Source organism: Castor canadensis, chromosome 9 (assembly GCF_047511655.1).
Source record: "Castor canadensis chromosome 9, mCasCan1.hap1v2, whole genome shotgun sequence".
Lineage (NCBI taxonomy): Eukaryota > Metazoa > Chordata > Mammalia > Rodentia > Castoridae > Castor > Castor canadensis.
Window position 1 is genome coordinate 98,346,134 of NC_133394.1, and position 20,067 is coordinate 98,366,200.

Sequence of the window (20,067 nt, forward strand, 5' to 3'; positions counted from 1 at the left end):
TCTATGTTTTCAAAAGTCACAAGATGAAATAACTATAGAGACTGTGCAGGTAATATCAGTGCCTAAAGTAGATTCAGGTTTAAGGAAAATAAGTATCATGAGAACTGTGACTTTCCTCAAAGTAAAGCCTGGTCTGAAGGGAAAAGTTAATACTCAACTCCAATCTAATTTGGCATGTAAAGTATGTATTTACTTATACTTTTTGAAAATTTTTTTATGTATTTACAACAAATTTAAACTGTTTGAAAACATTGTGTCAGCTAACAAAACCCAAGCATATCTGATTTTTGCCCAAATGTTACAAATTTGAGATCTTTGAACTAGATGCTAATTTCTAGGCATCTGTAATTACTGAAGATGGATTATTTTGGCAACCCAAATACGCTGGTTAGCTGAGGAGTTAATGTTTAAGTTTCAAGATATTAAAACTCCTTATAATTTCAGGTAGAAATCTTTGAAACATTTACTACACATGTGACTATATTTTTAACATCTCATTACTTGAGATGTTTCACTGCTATGAAGAAATTATGCTTTTCCCATTTTCCTATCTGCTTCTCAGATTGGCCTGGCACTTGTTCGAATTTTAGTAAATTCTTTCATTTTCCTTAACAACCAGGATTTCTTGTCTTTAGCAGGAACTGTTTCAGTTTTTTCTTGCTGTGTTTTTACTTCTGAGAGTGTGAGAATCCAACAACAATGTCTGTTTATTTCTGTGACTCTCCAATAGTCGCTCTGAATTACTTCTCTGTAAGGTATGGAGCAATTTGCTCTTTCCTCTTCTCTAAAAACATACTTACATGCTTATCCTTCTTTTCTATTACAACTCTGCTTATTTCATTTGTACCAGTAATTTTGCTTAGCTTATAATATTCTAAAGCCACCATCATTCTGTAGATACTGTCTCATCATTCTGTGTCCTCTACTAACTACAAATCCACTTGTTTTACATTCATAACAAATATCTCAGATGATGTCATACTTGTGACATCTTGCCCCTACCCATTGCTTCTCCACCAGTTCGTCTTCCATTTCTGAGATAATTGTACCCATATTCCTAATATTGAACAGAGATTTAAAAGAGGAGGTTTCCAAAGTCCTAGTAGAAAGTTCAATGGAACACTTTTATTTTGTTTCATATGAAATGATCTCTAAGGCAGATTATTAAATCAAAAATGTAAGATACAAACAATATGTTTAGTACGCTGACATTTCTTTGAAAAGAATAGGGAAGAGAAATGTGTTTACATATGTATTTGTATATGTATGTAAGATTTATCTACATGGATACACACAAAAAAATCTAACAACCTTGGTTGCCTCTACAGAAAATTATTAGGATGGCCAAGATTGGCAGAGTGGAAATGTTGTGTGCTTAGGTATTGGTACCTTTCCAAGTTTGAAACAAATGAATATATTATCTGTTCAAAACATTAAAAAATATATAATAGAATAATGGTTATGGTAATATGAGAGAAGAGAAAGATGAAGTTTAGTTGAGAAAACCTGGGAAGATTTTGTAGAGAACATGGGCTATGAATCTGGGTCTTTGAATGGCAGCATTCCCATGGGTAATGGTTTGAGTGGCATTCATGTCAAGCAAAAGATAAGGCTTGTCTCAAGTTCTGGGGTAGGGATTAGATCTCTGCCATCCAGGACTGTTGCTAACCACATGTGGCTATTGAGCACTAGAAATGTGGCCAGTGCCTACAATGTGGACTTTTGAAGACATAGTATGAAAAAAAATGTAAAGTTTTCATCAGCAATTATTATGTAGATTACATGTTAAGAGGTAATATTTTGGATATTTTGGGTCAAATAAAATGTATTAAAATGAAAGAAAAATTAAATATTCACTATGCTTATATAGCCCATGTTTCTGCTACTATTTTCCTTTCTGATATTTCCTTTCTTTCCATATCATTATAAGGTAGGAAAATATGGTTTCATAACCCATTTGTCATTTTAAAACTTAGATATTTGGTACATTGCCATTAACCACACATGACTTTCCCAGTAACTAGATCCCAAGAATATCAGAGGAAGAAGCTCTTCTAATTTCACCAGAAGCAGAAAAGAGGTCCAGAGAAGTCATGGGATGGGTCTGTGGGTACAGCTGGATTCAAATCAGTAAACACTGACTTTTGTTCCAGTAATTTTGCATTTAAAGGCACTCTGTTAGCTTGTCACACACTTCTTTATTGAGCAATCCTTTTTAATTTTGAACATGAGCCAAATACAGCTGAGGATGTATATGTGTATATGAATGTGCAAAAATACATTTGATTACCTTAAAGAAAATTTGAAGCCTATTTGAGGAAATTATTTATGTGGAACAAATATAATTTAATAAACAACACACAGGAAAGTACAAATATAATCCAAGAAGAACTATATTAGATAGTGTTAGTGTAATGAATAAAGATTCCCCTCAATTTCCTCATATACTCGTAGACAGCAGCCACTAGACCAAGGATAAAGATAATGAATAGAAATGTGGTTCTATTTGAGTTGTCATACTTTTCAAGCATGTAGAGATCACTCTAAACCTGAAAGCACTGTGGTACTAGTGCTACAAGGAGCACTAAGCTATACTCCCTGCTTTTAAGGAGCTTATTTTCTGATGAACTTATATAAATATATGAATAAAAGTTCTGTAAAGGAAATATATTCAAAAGTCAAAATGTTAGAAGAACACCTAAAATGTACGTATCACCCAGACTAAATTAGTGGAGACTTACTATAAAAATAGAAGTAAACATCATGCTAGTGCTAGGTCCTATAATCTGAAGGTGCTATAGAAAGGAGGTAAGATTCTTTCTCATATTTCTTCCCACATTCTTTCAAACAGCAGATATTAAGCAGTATCATAGGCACTGAGGTCACATTGCTAAGTAGATAAAGAGCAATATATAGGTATGGTGAATGTAAGGAGTTTAGAATTAAAATTCAAATGTGATGGTTTTATACAAAAGAAGAAAAAAACTCACACCTGGTAGTATGGATAGCTATTATTTTACAAGAGACAAGAGATAAACATTGGAAGGATGTGGAGAAAAGGGAATGTTGAAAGACTATTCATGGAAATTAGTGCAGCCATTTTGATAAACTGACAATTCCTCAAAAAATTAAAATTAGAACTATCATATGATCCAGAATTCTCACTTATGGGTATATAACCAAGTAAACAAAATTACTATTTCAAAGTAATATATACATCCTGCTCTTATTGAAGTAATATTTACAACAAACTAAGTGTCTTATCAGTGCATGAATGGATAAAGAAAATGTTGTATAAATACATAGAGAATATCATTCAGGCTGGGAATGATGGATTATGCCTGTAATCCTAGCTACTTAGGAGATGGAGATAGAAAAGATCTAGGTTGGAGGCTGGCTCCAGGGAAAAGGGAAAAATTGTGAGACCCTATCTAAAAAATAACTAAAGCAAGAAAGGCTGGTGTGACTTGAGTAGTAGAGTGTTTGCCTAGCAAGGATAAGACCCTGAGTTCAAAAAAGAAAAAAAAGAGAGTATCATTCACCTTAATAAAGAATTCCTGTTACTTGTGATAACGTGGATGAATCTGTGGAGGATGTTAAGCTAAGCAGCATAAGCCAGGCACAGCAAGATAAATATCATGATCTCATCTCTATACAGAATCTAAAGAAATCAAACTTGTAGAAACAGAGAATAGAATGATGGTTACTAGGGACTGGGGTGCAGGGTGGTGGGTTGGGGAGATGTTGGTTAAAGTATAGAAAATTTTAGTTAATTAAAGGGAATAGCACGGCATGGTAGCTTACATTTGTAATCATAGCTATTTGGAAGGCAGAGAATGGGAGGATCATCATGGTTCAAGGCCAGCTCAAGCAAAAAATTTGCAAGATTCCCTCTCAGTCAGTAGCTGGGCATGGTACCTGTCATGCCAGCAACAGCAGAAAACATAAATAGGAGGATCATGGTCCATGCTGGCCTGGGGCAAGAAGTGGGACCCTACCTCCAAAATAACCAGAGCAAAAGGGTTAGAGGTGTGGCTCAAGCTGTAGAGCACTTGCCTAGCAAGCATGAAGCTCAATACCAACACAAAATAAGGAAAAAGAAAAGAAAAAGCAATGATGTTCAGGAGATCTGTTGTACAACCTGGTGATTACAGTTGATAACAACTTATTATTTAATTGAAAATTACTGATTTTATTTATTTTAAAATTTTTTTTATTTTTAAATTAGCATACATTAATAATACAAGGGGATTTCATGGTGGTAATTCCATATTGAGATATTTTAAATATTATTCCAAAACACAGTAAGCACTGGAGATAGTGCATATGTCATTTAGCTAAATTTAGCTATTCCAGAAAGTATGCATATAAAAAAACTTAAATACTGCATAAATATACACAATCTTACACATGAATTTACTGTGTATATAAATACAAGTAAAATTCAAGTGACGCTGCTCTTGTATAAATGAAGATGTTAACAAACTTCACTAAAACTTAACACATCCTATAATTTATTTGAGGAAACCAATTTTATTATTCACTTCATTGGTTCAAGATTCGACAAAGTAGGAAGTATGTGGATTGAATTAGATATTCAGAAATAAGGTCAGCCAACTCTAAATACAAAACTGGTATTCTTATTTTATCTGTAATCTTTTATCCCATGACCATTGGGTGACTTTAGAAAACCAATGTACCAGGACATGTACTGCTACCTTTCAATAAAGGAAAACCATTTATTTTCCTCCCAGACCAAATGCTAGCCCTGGAAAATGTCAAAGTATTTCACTTGTAAGATATAACACAACAAAGAAATATTGATGTCAGTGTTATAAAGATAATAACTCATGTCCAACTTTTGTCATGAATTTCCTTGTTTTCTGTGTTTTTAATCTCTTCCAATGACAGGGAAATCTTTAACCATTAATTTGTATTGAGAGAAACTCAAAGCTGGAGAGTTATTAACAAATTATTTTAACAAATTCTTTCTGTCAAATTCTCTTGAAAATGTCATTTTTAAACTCCCAAGTAGCTTAGGTATATGTTGTATTACTGTTTCATTTTACTGTAATATAGAAATATGACACTTGATATGTTTGAAACAGACTTTGACTGTAATACAGAGATGTCTAGGAGATAAATGAGAATATTTAGGAGTCATGGAATATAGACAAATTAAAACAATGTGGGTAAGATGATACAGGACAAATGCAGTTAGATAAGAAATACTTTGAAGTTAGAGCCCCATAGAAAATTAATGTTGTTAGTACACTCAGGAAAGAAGAAACCCATACAATACCTGAAAGAAATAATCAAGTGGAGAGGTGCATAATACAAGAGATGAATATTGACCTGTATTTTCTTTTCTTGTAGTGGCTTTGGCATCAAGGTAATGTTGACCTTGAAAAATGGCTTTGTAAATCCTTCCTTCTCTTTAATTGGAACAGTTTAAGAAGGATTGGAATTTATTCTTCTTTAAATGTTTGATAGAATTCAGCAGTGAAACCATCAGGTCTTGGCTTTTCTTTGATAGGAGACTTTTTGTTACAAATTCCTTCCTCTTTTATTCATTGTTGTTCTGTTCAGATGTTCTATGCCTTCATCATTCAATCTTGGTAGGTTGTATGTTTCTGGGAGTTCATTCAGCTCCATGGGAGTGTGTGGGGCGGTGGGGGTCCTAATGGCCAGACTCTGTGAAAGCATATGGCACTGTGTCTTTCAGTGTACTGCTTTCTGCCACCTTTTGACTCTTTTCGTTTGAGACTCAGCACATCTCTTGCTTTTCGTTTGCAATCCCAGCACTGACCTTCCTGGAACTAGAGTTTTATTTCTGTCTTTGACAGCTTTTTTCAAAGAGAGGTGGTCTGCTTCTCTGAAATTCTGGTGAATAAAATTTTCACTCACATTGCCATTATAATGTGATATAAACTGTGGAAGTTTTATCTGCAACTATGTATGGCCATTTATAATGGAGGTTTTACTATGCAGATATAATCTATGAGTGAATCAGTGTCCATTACGAATAAAGTTGAAACAAAAGTTTTGTTTAAAGTTTTATAGTGTCTTCCAAGTTGCATAAATTAGAATATATATGATTAAAAAATAATTTCAAAATGTTAAAAAATGTGATTTTTTTGTGTGTGTACACAATTTTATTTAGCACTCTCAAATCCCATGCTGTTCTTTCCTCAATAAACTGATTCAGAAGATTATGAGATGGCCTGGAAGAGTACTCCTTTATAAATTCTGGTGTAAAGATGGATGGACTGACATCACACTATTGAAGGAGTGAAATTAAGATAGGTCAGCCAGTATTTGTGTGATAATTTGTTATGCATGGGAAGTTAATTCTTATCAAGAGAGAACAAAATTTAAAAGAAAATTAAATAGTCCAAAGCATAGAATCCATGCACTTTTAAATAGTGGTCACAATTACAGACTTATAGTGCTAAAGTAACCCAATGAATTACATTGGAATTTAAATACAAAGTTCATGGGTCAATTTGTTTTTAAGTGTCACTATAATCCTAGCATTTGAGGGGTTGAGGTAGGAGGATTGTAAATTCGAGGCTAGCCTGGGCTACATAGCAAGACCCTGTCTCAAAAACCTACCATCAACAAAATAAATATAGCACAACTACTATTTTTAAAAATCATGAAAAACATTTTTCAAAACCACATTGGAATAGAATATAGTAATAAATGTTTCTAACTGCACAGATGTTTTTTGAATAGGAAGATTCATCATGATACAGCACATGGAAAAATAGTTGTATATGTGTTGTACATGAAATATGTGCAAAATCTTTATTAATAATCTTAAATTTTGAGGATTTTGAGTTAAATTTATGTAGCTGTTATATTCCTTTATAACCAAACATCTGTACAAAGAATCCTGCTTATCTGGGGGCATGCCTAAGTGGTCGAGCACATGCCTACCAAGACTGAGGCCAACAGTTCAAACTCCACTACTGCCAAAAAATGAAAGAAGAAAGAAAGAATCTTGCTTAATTGGTAAAAATCTATTTCATAGAAAAACATTAGACAATTATTCAAAAGTAACTAAGGATTCAGAAGATAAATAATAAGAACATAAAACGTAATTCTGCTGCCATCTGTATCCCTACTTCCACTATTTAAAATGTTTGTCATTGAGCATCTAAATTATTCACCAATTTCCTGTTGGCACTCCTCTTTACCCATCTACCTCCCTTTTCATTCTTCTTCACAGCTCTGCTGTGTCCTATTCCTATATAATATTCTAAACAAATTACTAGTCAACTTAACAAGATACATGACAATGATTAGATGACAGTCTGTTTCTGTACCCATCTCAAAAGTTGGACAATAACACCCTCAAGAGTGGAATCTTTAACTTAATTGTATTTTTAGCCCCAGTGCCCATCAATTTGAATGACTTGTGGTCTGTCCTCTGTAAACATCTGATGAATAACTGAATTATTACACATTATAATTAAGTCCATTCCTAAAAATGTTGTATGAATAAGATCTACTTTTCTTTAATTCATGCAAAGATTCCTTCTGTTCTGTGTTTTCAGCACCATAGCTCATCTGAAATATAAAGAAGTTCTTTGAACTCTTTCTGGTACTTTTAAATATTTCATAAATATTTAATGAACAAATACCAGATATTTTATTTCCACTCTTCACCTCTCAGTGAAGTTTCAGTTCTGCATCTCAGCCTATTTGGCACGTACATTTGATTATCTTTCTGCTATAATGCTAAAGAAAATACAATTGGGTTCCACATTTTAGACCTTAAGAAAACCAATAAACAAAATAGATAAATAATAGGTAACAATTACTATTTTCTAAGAAGTCTTTTAGCTTCTTATCCTCTTTTAATTATTCAGTGGTTTCTCATAGTCAGTCAATCAGATGGTCTCCCAATCCCACACCTTTTAAAACCTCTGTCCATATTTCTTTTAATTCTTACAGCTAGTGACTAATTTATTCCCTTTCTAATATAAGCTACACACTCCCTTCTCATTTACTTCTTTAAAATTGCCATTTTCAATTTGACCTTTCTCAAGTATCTTTAGCAATTTCTGAGAGTGGATTGAGTTATGTTTGACTACTCATGCTGTCATGTCATGTCAAGGAATCTGTTATGCAGTGCATTTGAACTAGAATAGACTTTCCAGAATATATCTGGAAATAATTATAATTCCCTAGAATCATTTTAAGCTTGACTCAAGTCAAGATTTTCTATAATAATAAAACAAAATGAAACAAAAACAAAAATTGAAGAAAAACCACAAAAAGATTTAACAGATTGAGTTTTTCATATATTTAGGAAAGATTACACAAATGGGTAGTATGTAGTTTCTACACATTAAAAAAGGTTTTCCAACCATAACACTAATGATTGACATTTTCTGGATAATTGTTGTGGAGCTGCCCTGTGCCTTGAAGGGTGTGTAACAGCACCCCTGGACTATGTATATGTGGTTTCAGTAGCAGTTTTAGTAGTGACAGCCAAACTGTCTCAAGACCTTACTAAGTCTTTCTTAGGGAGCAAAATTATTCCCTTTTGAGAAAATTTTCTCAGTATTCTGTCAATGGTCCTATTCTTGATAACTGTATAGAATCCCTTAGGACAAAGCTTCTCTACCTTTATTGTGCTTGAACCATATGGTGACTGCTAAATGCAAATTCTGCTTCAATAGTTCAAAAGTTCAGACTTTACATCTCTAAATGTCCCCAGTTTGTGCTGCAGTTCTAAGGACTACCTTCTAGATAGAATGGTTTTAAACAATATCCAGGGGCAGACAGAAGTAGGACAGCCCAAGGTTATACACAATTCTGAATAAGACTTTATATGTAATATGATTTTAAATATTCTTTCCAACCTTATGATTATTATTATACCCATTTTCTCAATGAGCAAATTAGGTCTTATATAAAATATAGAATAGGGTATTGTTCAAGCTAGTAGTTGTCAAAGCCAGGATATAAACTTGGATCTTTTTTCTTCTGGAATCCAAACTAGTCAGTCTAGGAATTCACCAGCTTTTTCTTGGACACAGAAATAACAGACCATGTTTTCTTTTCATAAGAATGCATTCTGTTTGTATGGTTGCTTACTGTCCTTACTTCTTCCACCCTGTTAGAAAGCCGTCTATTGATGGGAAAATATAATTAAAAACAAAATCTCCTGCTATTCCAGAAAATCTTGTCACAAAGGTAAGAGAAAGAAAACAGTTTCATTATTGAATGAGCATTAAACCAGAAAGATGCACATCACAGACAAGTGACTAAGGAGATTAATAAGATAAAAAGAAATCTCACCTTTTTATATTTCTAGGCAGATGCAACCCTGTACATCCAGGTTTTCATGAAAAGCACTTATTAGTCCTCAAGTAAGAATAGTTGACAACATATTTGTCAAACATATTTCATCCTATATTCATTTAGTAGCTGGAGTAACTACCTTTGTTAGCTGCATGGCTTTATCAAAGGAAAAATAAACTTTTTATATCTTCATTATCAGAGGTGGTTTCACAACTTGGGAGGAGAGGGCTGGACAAAATCCCCTCGTCCCACAGAAACTAAGCAATACGAGCACCATCTTCCTTGATGTCTTAATTTCAAAGTAAGGACCCCAGGTCCTTGAGAGAGCTGTTCTCTAGATATAAAGCTTGCAAGAAGTTTTTTTTTCTTTTAAAGAGGCTGGGGGCATAGCTCAGTGGTAAAGTTCATACTCAATATGTAAAAGGCCTTGGGTTCAATTCCCAGCATCCACCCTCGTCCCCAAATCACATGTGTTTCCAAGAAACAAAAAGGAGCTTACAAGTGCAAGTTTTCTAAAGTAAATGATCTAAGAAAAAGGGAAAAGTTTTGTTTCCTCATTTGAGGTGGCAATTCATGTTTTTATTTTTAATTTGCATTTGCCCTTATACTGCCACCATTCTTACTTCTCTGGCATAGACATTTAATGCTGCTATCATTAAACTCAGTTTTACTCTACAATCATGTCCTGTGCTGTTGATGGAGACTGGAAGAATTTTTAGGTTTGGTAGATAATCTTTCTGTGACTACATAATGGAAGACAGTAGCACAGTGATGTAGCAAAGTTCTTTATGACAGCTCTATAGTTCTTTTATAAGAATTGATGCTGAAAGTTTATATAATTAAAGTTAATAAGGAATGAAGTATATGACTTTTTAATAAGTATCCCACTCCTCTAATTAAAAACTTTTAATGAAGCTGGACCACAGTAACTCACACCTGTAATCCTAGTTACTTGTGAAGTTGAGACCAGAAGGATCACACAGTTCCAGGCTAGCCTGGGGTGGGGGAAAGTTTGCAAAACCCCATACTAATGGAAAAACACTAGGGATGGTGAGTGTGTCTGTCATTCTAGGAAGGGCAGGAAACTTAAAATAAGATCGTAGTTCAGGCAGGCCTGGGCAAAAAATGAGACCCTGTGTCCAAACTAACCCGAGCAGAAAGGGCTAGTGTGGCTCATGATGTAGAGTGCCTGCTTTCAAACCCCAGAACTGTCAAACAAAAAACCCCAAACCAAAAAACATTTGTTTTTTTCATTTTGTTTTTCCTTTCTAAAGTCACTTATTCATTCAAAGAATAGTAAATAAACATTATTGAAGGCCCTGGAGTTATATAGGTTATGTGACTCTTTAGATAGAAAGTAAAATAAATGTGAACAGATTAAAAAGCATGTGGAAATTGGAGCTCTAAAGTAATAATTATTCCATAAAGGAAGACTTTTAGCAACAAGTTTTAAATGCTGCTAGGTTCCTATTTTGTTTGTAACATCAAAACAGAGACATTATTCCTTCTTTTTAATTCAGTGCTACAGGAAGAGTGAGGATTATACTTGACAGAAACAAGGTCAGACAAAAACAAAAGGGTCATTTTTGTATTGTTTGTAATCTCATCTTCCATGAACAGATGGTTTTAGAAGACTGATGGGAAAGAACATGCCTTGCTATTTTGTAATAAAGGAAAAAAGGCACTTTTTTCTTGATGACACAGTTCCATGTCTTGGAAATTGAAGAATTGTTTCATTTAGAGACAAATACTCAATAATAAGCTATTGCAGTTTTACAAAGATGATACCATAAGATTCAATACTTGCCAAGATTGTAACTTTTGTTGCTCCAGTTTTTGAAAAATTCCTCTAATCAGTGGGAAAAAAATCTTTCACTGCCAACACTAGTGAGAAAAAGTGGACTGTAGAGAGTTCTAGATGAAATCCCTTATTCTAGAAGCCTATTTCATTATCTGCTAGAGCATATATGTTAAATATTATATTCCTGCTTCATTCTATTATGATAAAATATAGACATGCAAGTTTTTAATGAAATGTGAGTTCATGTGGATTCATTCTTTGTAAAAAGATTTAAGTGAAAAGTTACTCTAGTTGATTATACTTTAATTTATAAATATAAAAATAAAGATGTCTATTTCTACATTAGTCAAAACTTATAGAAATGCAGGATTATATTGCTAGAGTTTGGCATAATCAAACTATAGGTGATGATTTAAATCTTAAATTGGAAAGATAATAGAAAAAATGTTTATACACAGAAAAGAAGGATGCTGAACATCTATATTATAAGAACAGGGAGAATCAATGTAACATGTATAGAGGAGATAGTCAAAGGAAGAGAATTACAAGGAGAATTACTAAGATGTAAGACTTAATTAAAGTGCCAAATACAGTAGAGCCTTTGGAGGCAAGCTATAATTTCCTCACTGTATATAGTGATTGTGAGAGCTGAGACAATGCATATTAAAAACACCACCCATGACAATTGCTCAGTAAATTTTAGGTATCATAATCATTATTACTATTTCATGACAGTCATTCTTATTAAAAAGGAATAACTGTGTTATGGAGTGAAAAGTGAGAAAAGAAATTGGCTGTGGGTCTATAAATTGGCAAGTCTTTCAGATAGAGGGTGAGAGTCAATGCTGTTTAGCTAAAGTTATACAAGGTTTAGATTGGAAGATGAATGTTGTTTATGCTGATGATTTGATATTGTTTGACAGAGAAAGGGAGATTTTTTTCCTGATAATGAGTAGAGGGAAGATTATTGCAACTTTGAGGAGAACAATGAAGTTATCAATTGTTTTTGAAAAAAGGCACAATGACTAGTTCTAGATCCAATAAGAAAATATTTCATAAGCAATTTTGAGTGTCTTATGAAGGTAAGGAAGCACAAATTTATACAGAGGACAATTTTATGGTTGGAAGACTAGTTTTTTTCAGAACTTAGACTGGGACTGGATTTTTCAGTGGTAGGAATTTTCCAGGTCCAATGATCAAAGTATAGACAGGCCTTGTGAACTATTAAGGAAACATTAAATATGCCAATAAAGTCCAGATGAGGTCAAGAGGGAATAGAGACAATTGAATATAATGGGTGAAACCTTAAAGAACTGGAGGATTCTTTCAAGGCAGACAAATAGACCAGACTTCTTGGCTAAGACATTGGGCTAGAAGTTTCTTCCATGCAACTCCATGAATAAGAAGCAAAGGAAAGACAAGACTCTCTGGGGACAGAAAGAAAGGAAGGACATAGGAATAATGAAAAGACTGAAAAAAACAGCTTAAAAGCAACAGAAACAGAAAGGCAACACAGGGAAAAGAAGGAAGCAAGCCACAGCTCCAACTCCAGTTCCCCATTGGGTGGGGAATTTGAAGCTACAATCTTAGGTAAGCCAGGAAGCCCTGCTGACAACAGATTGGCAGTCCTGGAGGCAGCAAAACCCACAGTTCTCACGAGCCTTCAACCCAGAGTGTGGAGTTGGTCTGACAGTCACTCCTCCTACATAGCAGGCCAGCATTAGAGAAGAAATCAATTGTATAGCTAACTACATCTCAGAGTGGTATAGCCAGGAACCCTCTGGAGAGGAGGCCTATTTTTTGAGACAGCTAAATAAGGAATAGTCACAATTAAGGTGCCTCGGAGACTCTGACATGGGTTTTGATGGGGGACAGCCATAGAGGCAGTTGTGGAGGGGGAAGACTGCACGTATACTCACTGAGAAATTTAAGCAGCAGGGAGCTGGGACTGTAGGAGGTGCAATGGTCAATCTCTGGCCAGGAGCGAGCCCCATCACCTGTGGTCTGTGGTTGCTGGGCCTCTGGAGCTGCCTTATTATCATGCATGATTTGTGCTTTGTGGGACTGATAGTTTAGCCCAAATCTGGTTAATTGCTGGCTTTCCTAAGTTTCTTCTCTCCTACTACAGTGCAGTTTACTGTTGAGAAAGATCTGAAAGAGCTTAAACTGACAACTAAAGTGCATGGTTCCCTCAAGTCTTCCCTCCAGGCCAGAAATCAGTACTCTGTGTCTCCCACCTTCCAATGCACTTTGAAGATGCCTCTTGGCTTGGAAGTGAGCCACCACTAGATGCACAAACTGGCTGGAGATGAGGAGTCACTGAAGCAAGTGAGAACCTGTTCACGGGCTGCAAAGCTCATTGGGGACAAAAAAGACTCCTAGTATGCAAAAAAAGAAGGCTTCAAAAGTGAACGTAGTTTGAGTTGTAGTATTAGGTCATTGATTTGAGATCTTTCTGTTCTTTTAATATATGCACTCATGGCTATAAACTTTCCTCTTAGGACTGCCTTTGCTGTGTCCCATAGGTTCCTGTAGGCCATGTTGTCATTTTCATTAACTTCCAGGAACCTTTTAATTTCCTCTTTTATTTCATCAATGACCCATTGATCATTGAGAAATGTGTTGTTCAGCTTCCAGTTGTTTGCATGTTTTTTACTGTTGTTTTTTTTGTTGAATTCTAGTTTTAATGCATTGTGGTCAGATAGAATGTGTGGGATTATTTCTATTTTCTTATATTTCCTGAGGTTTGCTTTGTGCCTTAACAAATGATCAATTTTGGAGAAAATTCCATGGACTGATGAGAAAAATGTATATTGTGCAGAAGTTGGATGAAATATTCTGTAGACATCAGCTAGGTCTGGTGTGATTTAGGTCAAAGATTTCTTTATTGATATTTTGTTTGGATGACCTATCTATTGGTGATAGGGTGTATTAATGTGTCCTACTACCACTGTGTTGGAGTTTATATATGTTTTTAGGTCCTTCACAGTATGTTTGATGAAATTAGGTGTATTGACGTTGGTGCATATAGGTTGAAAATTGTTATTTCCTTTTGGTGTTTTTCCCCTTTTATTAGTATGGAGTGCTCTTCTTTATCTTGTTTGATCAATGTAAGGTTGAAGTCTACTTTGTCTGAGATAAGTATTGCTACCCCTGCCTGTTTTTGGGACCATTAGCTTGGTAAACCTTCATCCAGCCTTTCACTCTCAGCCAGTGCTTATTTCTGTCAATGAGGTGGGTCTCCTGTAGGCAGCAGATTGTTGGATCTTCCTTTTTAATCCAGTTGGCCAATCAGTGTCTTTCAATGGGGAAATTTAGTCTGTTAACATGACTTCAAACTATATTACAAAGCAATAGCAATAAAAACAGCATGGTACTGGCACAAAAACAGACTTGAAGACCAGTGGAACAGAACAGAGGAACCGGTTATGAATCCACACAACTATACCCAACTCATTTTTGAAAAAGTTGCCACAAACATACAATGGAGAAAAGACAGCCTCTTCAACAAATATTGCTGGGAAATGTGGTTACCCATCTGCAAGAAACTGAAACTAGATCCATGTCTGTCACCCTGTACTAGTATCAACTCAAAATGGATCAATGACCTTAACATCAGACCTGAAACTCTGAAGTTACTACAGGAAGGAGCAGAAAACCCTCTGGAACTAATAGGTATAGGCAAGGACTTCCTCAATAGAACGCCAGCAGCCCAGCAACTAAGAGAAAGGATGGATGAATGGGACTTCATAAAATTAAAAAGCTTCTGCACAACAAAAGAAATGGTCTCTAAACTGAAGAGACTACCCACAGAGTGGGAGAAAACATTTGCCAGCTATACATCAGACAAAGGACTGATAGCCACAATATACAGGGAACTTAAGAAACTAAAATCTTCCAAAATCAATGAACCAATAAAGAAATGGGCAACTAAACTAAACAGAACTTTCTTAAAAGAAGAAATGGCCAAAAAGCACATGAAAAAATGCTCACTATCTCCAGCCATAAAGGAAATGAAAACCAAAACCACACTAAGATTCCACCTTACCCCTGTTAGAATAGCCATCATCCAAAACACCAACAACATGTGTTGATGAGGATGTGGGGAAAAAGGAACCCTGGTACACTGCTGGTGGGAACGCAAGCTGGTGCAAGCACTCTGAAAAAAAATTTGGAGGCTTCTTAAAAATCTAAACATAGACCTGCCATATGATCCAGCAATCCCATCCTGGGGATATACCCAAAAGAATGCAACACAGGTTACTCCAGAGGCACCTGCACACCCATGTTTATTGCAGCGCTATTCACAATAGCCAAGTTATGGAAACAATCAAGATGCCCCACTACTGATGAATGGATCAAGAAAATGTGGTACTTGTACACATGGAATTTTACTCAGCCATGAAGTAGAATGAAATCTTATTATTTGCAGGTAAATGGATGGAACTGGAGAACATCATTCTGAGCAAGGTCAGCCAGGCTCAGAAGACCAAAAATCGTATGTTCTACCTCATATGCGGACTTTAGATCTAGGGCAAATGCAGCAATGTGGTTGGACTTGGATCACAGGACAAGGTGACAGTACATACGGGAGATATAGGAATAGGTAGAAAACCCAAAACATGAATGCATTTGATGTCTACACTCCAGAGGAACTAATACAGAAACCTTAAAGTGACAGAGATTAGCATGAGAAGGGGATCAGTAACCAGTTTAAAGATCAGTTAGAGATGAATCAACATGGGTTGTAACGCATGTACATGAAAGCAATGCTAAGAATATTTCTGTATAGATATCCTTAACTAGCATAACTTTGTCTTCCTTATTATGCTTATGTCTTTTCTTCAACAAAATTAGAGATAAGGCCAGAACAGGTTCTGCCTGTAAGTAAGGGAAGGAGGGGGGGTATGGGGGAAGAAATGACCCAAACAATGTATGCACATGTGAATAAATGGATAATCAAAAAATTTTTTAAAAAGTACACAACAGTGTGGAAAAAAAAAAGCGAATGTAGCCAAGACACTGTTAATGGTCTGGACAAGCCCACTCCTCAGCTTATGTAAAGCAGCAATCAGTGTGGTGGGAATGGAGAAGAATACAATAGGCTACAGCTACAACTCAATACTGCCCCCCCCCCAAACATGGCATATTATAATATTAGAGTACCCAGAAAGAAACTGTGCTAAATTTTTTACTTTTTAAAACTATATTCTAATATTGTATTCATTCTACTTTTCCCTTAAAAATCTTTTACTTTTCTTCTTTTTCTCATTTTAGGTATTTTTTCCCTTTATTTTGTAATTGGAATTTTTAATTTTTGCTCTTTTCTCTTCCTCACATTCTTTTTCTCTTTTCTTCTCATTTCTTTTACTTAACCTTGCTTCTTCATTCTTCTTTCCCTACACCTTCCTTTATACTATTCAATTTGCATTTATTACTTTTACCTCCACAGTTTACATTATCTTTTACATTATTCAATTTGCATTTATTACTTTTATCTCCACAGTTTACATTATTAGTTTACATTATTTTTGCCACTTTCTTTCATATGGTTATTTCATATGGTAGTTGTTTTTAATTGATTTTTCTTGTATTTCTATATCTGCTTTGTTTCAGTGTTATTTCTGTTATGGTGCTTTGTTTTCTCTTCTCTTTAGCAGTACTGGGGATTAATCCATCAAGAAAAAATTATTCACTAAAAAGACCTTCTATCCCAACAGATGCACAAATCACATCATAGAATCACAAATATGAAAAGGCAAGGCGATATAACTTCTCTAAAAAAATCCCTCATAACTCATTACCTGAATCCAAAATATGGAAATGGATTAAATACCACATGCAGCATTAAAAAGCCTAGTTTAAAAAATAATCAGTGACATCAGAGAGGATTTAAATAAACAGATTAATGAAGTAAAGAGATCAATTTAAGACCTGAATGAGAAATTCTACAAAGATAGAGATAAAAATCCCACAGTAATCTTATAAATAAAAATCTCAATAAATTAAATGAAAAACTAAATGGAAAGCATCATTAAGAAATGAGACCAGAGGGAAGAAACATTATCAGGGATTGAAAACAAGGTTGAAGTATTACTACATTCAGATAGCAATAAAGAAAAAAGTAATCATGATCACAACATTGAAGAATACTGGGACATGATTAAGGATTAAGAGACAAAAATTTGTGAATCTGTGGTATAGACGAGGGAACTGAAATACAGGCTAAAAGTATAAGAAACATATTCAATGAAATTATGGTAGAAAATTCCCAAATCTAGGAAAAGAAATGGATAACCAAGTACAGGAAACATTTAGAACCCTAAATAGATATGGCCAGAAAAGATCATCTCCATGTTATAGCTAAAACACATAGAGTATAGAACAAAGAAAGAGTACTGAAGGCTGCAAGAGAGAAATGGCAAGTTACTTACAAAAGCAGAATAACAGCAGACCTCTCAGCAGACACCTAGAAGAGAGCATGAGCTGAAGTAGTTCAAGTTTAAAATAAAATAACTGCCAACCACATTTACCATATCCTTTAAAACTGAAGGAAATAAAAGACCTTTCATGATAAGCATAAAATAAAGCAATTCATGACCACTAAGCCAACATTTTAGAAGATGCTTAAAGGAACACTACACAGAAGAGGAAAGAGGAATGATATTCATAACCACATGAGCTCAGAAAAGAATAAATTTCACTAACAGAATAGATAAACTAATGAGGATAGCAAGGGATCAAACATTAACTCAGTAAACCCACAAATCTTTAAGGTGAAGAAGGGAGAAATTGATACAAACCTTTCAGTGATAACCATAAATATAAATGGTTTTAACTAACCAATTAAAAGATGCCAAATGGATTAAGAAAACAAGATTCACCTACTTTCTGCCTGAAAGAAACTCACTTCATAGGCAAAGACACACAGAGTCTGCACCTTAGATCAATGGATTTAACAGACATCTACAAAATATTTCATCCAACAGCTGTGGAATGTATATTTTCTCTGCAGCCCTTGGAACTTTCTCCAAAATGTTAGGTCATAAAGCAAGTCTTAACAAACACAAAAATTGAAACAATTGCTTGTATTTTATCACACAATAATGTAATAAAAGGGGGAGGGTAAATGAAGAGGTTAAAGCAGGATGAATATGGTTGATATCTATAAGTGTATAAATATGGAACATTGAAACATAAAGTTATTTTAAAAAGGGAAATGGAGTAGAAGTGTGAATAATAGAGGGGATGAGCCAGACTGGGATATAATATATGTATATATGGAAATGTCACAATGAAACCCCCTGTGTAACTATTTTAAGAGGCACTCAAGTTGCTTTTGTTGAAAAGCACTGACTCCTTACTTGAGACCCAAAATTAATAAAACCAGGAAAAGCTTAGCATCTTTGTCTCCATTTTGTATCTGTCTTTGCTCTAAGCCATTCTCTTTACAGTCACTTTACAATCACCTTGGATTCCAAAAAAGGACAAAACTGATAATATCTTTATGACAATGAACTGGAACTACCTGGAGCTGCCACTCTCCCAGTGAGGACAATTATCCTAAGAGTCTTCTCAAACAGGGAGCAGATTACTTCCTCCGGGTGATAACTTTTTAAAACTGGACCACACAACCTGCTTGACCGAGACTGTTCCACCAGTCACAACTACACGTATGACTGGGACTGTTTAACTATGCATACCTTTGTCCCATGCCCCCAGTTATTTTGTCTATTTAAACCTATAACTCATGTCTGTACCATGAAGATGGCTGAAGATGAGCTGAGTGCCTTTTCTTATGGCATGTCCTGAGCCATGCAATAAATCTTTCTCTGCCTTCACCATGCCTCTTAAACTGGCGTTTAGGAGCAGGTGGCTAAACCTGGCATAAGAAATCTCAGGAGTTTGGGCCTTATGTCCAAAAGTCCAATTTCACTATTGTAATACTAATAAAAATGTTAAAATGAAATAAAACTAAAAATTAAAAGCAAGAGCAACTATAAAAACTATGCAAACAAAGTGATATTGAACAAAACACATTGATGAGTAGGTCATTGAAGAAATAAGAGGAAAATTAAAAAATTCCTAGAATTGTGAAAACACAATTTACTAGAACCTTTCAGATACAGCAAACACTCTCTTAGAAAAGAGAGAAGTTTATATCTATGAGTGCCTACATTAAAAATCAGAGAGATCCCAAATAACCTGATGATATACCTCAAGGTCTTAGAAAAACAAGAATAAGCCAAAAACATAGTTAGTAGATAAAATGAAATAATGAAGATTAGATTGAAAATTAATTAAATGGAGACTAAAAGAACAATACAAAGGATCAGTGAAAAAAGATTTGGTTCTTTGAAAGGATAAATGAGATTGATAAACTCTTAAACAAACTAATCAAAAGAAACAGAAGACCTAAATTTAAAAAAAATAGAGATGAAAAGAGGATGCTTTAACAGATGTCACTGAAATCCAGATCATCCTTGGAAAATCTAGATGAAATGTATACATTTCTAAACACAGATGATCTACCAGAATTGAACCAAGATGATATAAAGAGTTGAAATAGGTCTATAATAAGCCATGAGAAAGAAGCAGTAATAGTCTGCCAGAACAGAAATCCCAAGCCCCAGGTGGATTCACTGCTGAATTCTGTTAAATCTTTGAAGAAGAACTAACACCAAGTTCCTTTAAACTATTCCATATAATACAAAGGGAAGACTGAGTGAGGTTAGCCTGGCCCAAAAGACCAAAAATCGTATGTTCTCCCTCATATGTGGACATTAGATCAAGGGCAAACACAACAAGGGGATTGGACTATGAGCACATGATAAAAGCTAGAGCACACAAGGGAGGGGTGAGGATAGGTAAGACACCTAAAAAACTAGCTAGCATTTGTTGCCCTCAACGCAGAGAAACTAAAGCAGATACCTTAAAGCAACTGAGGC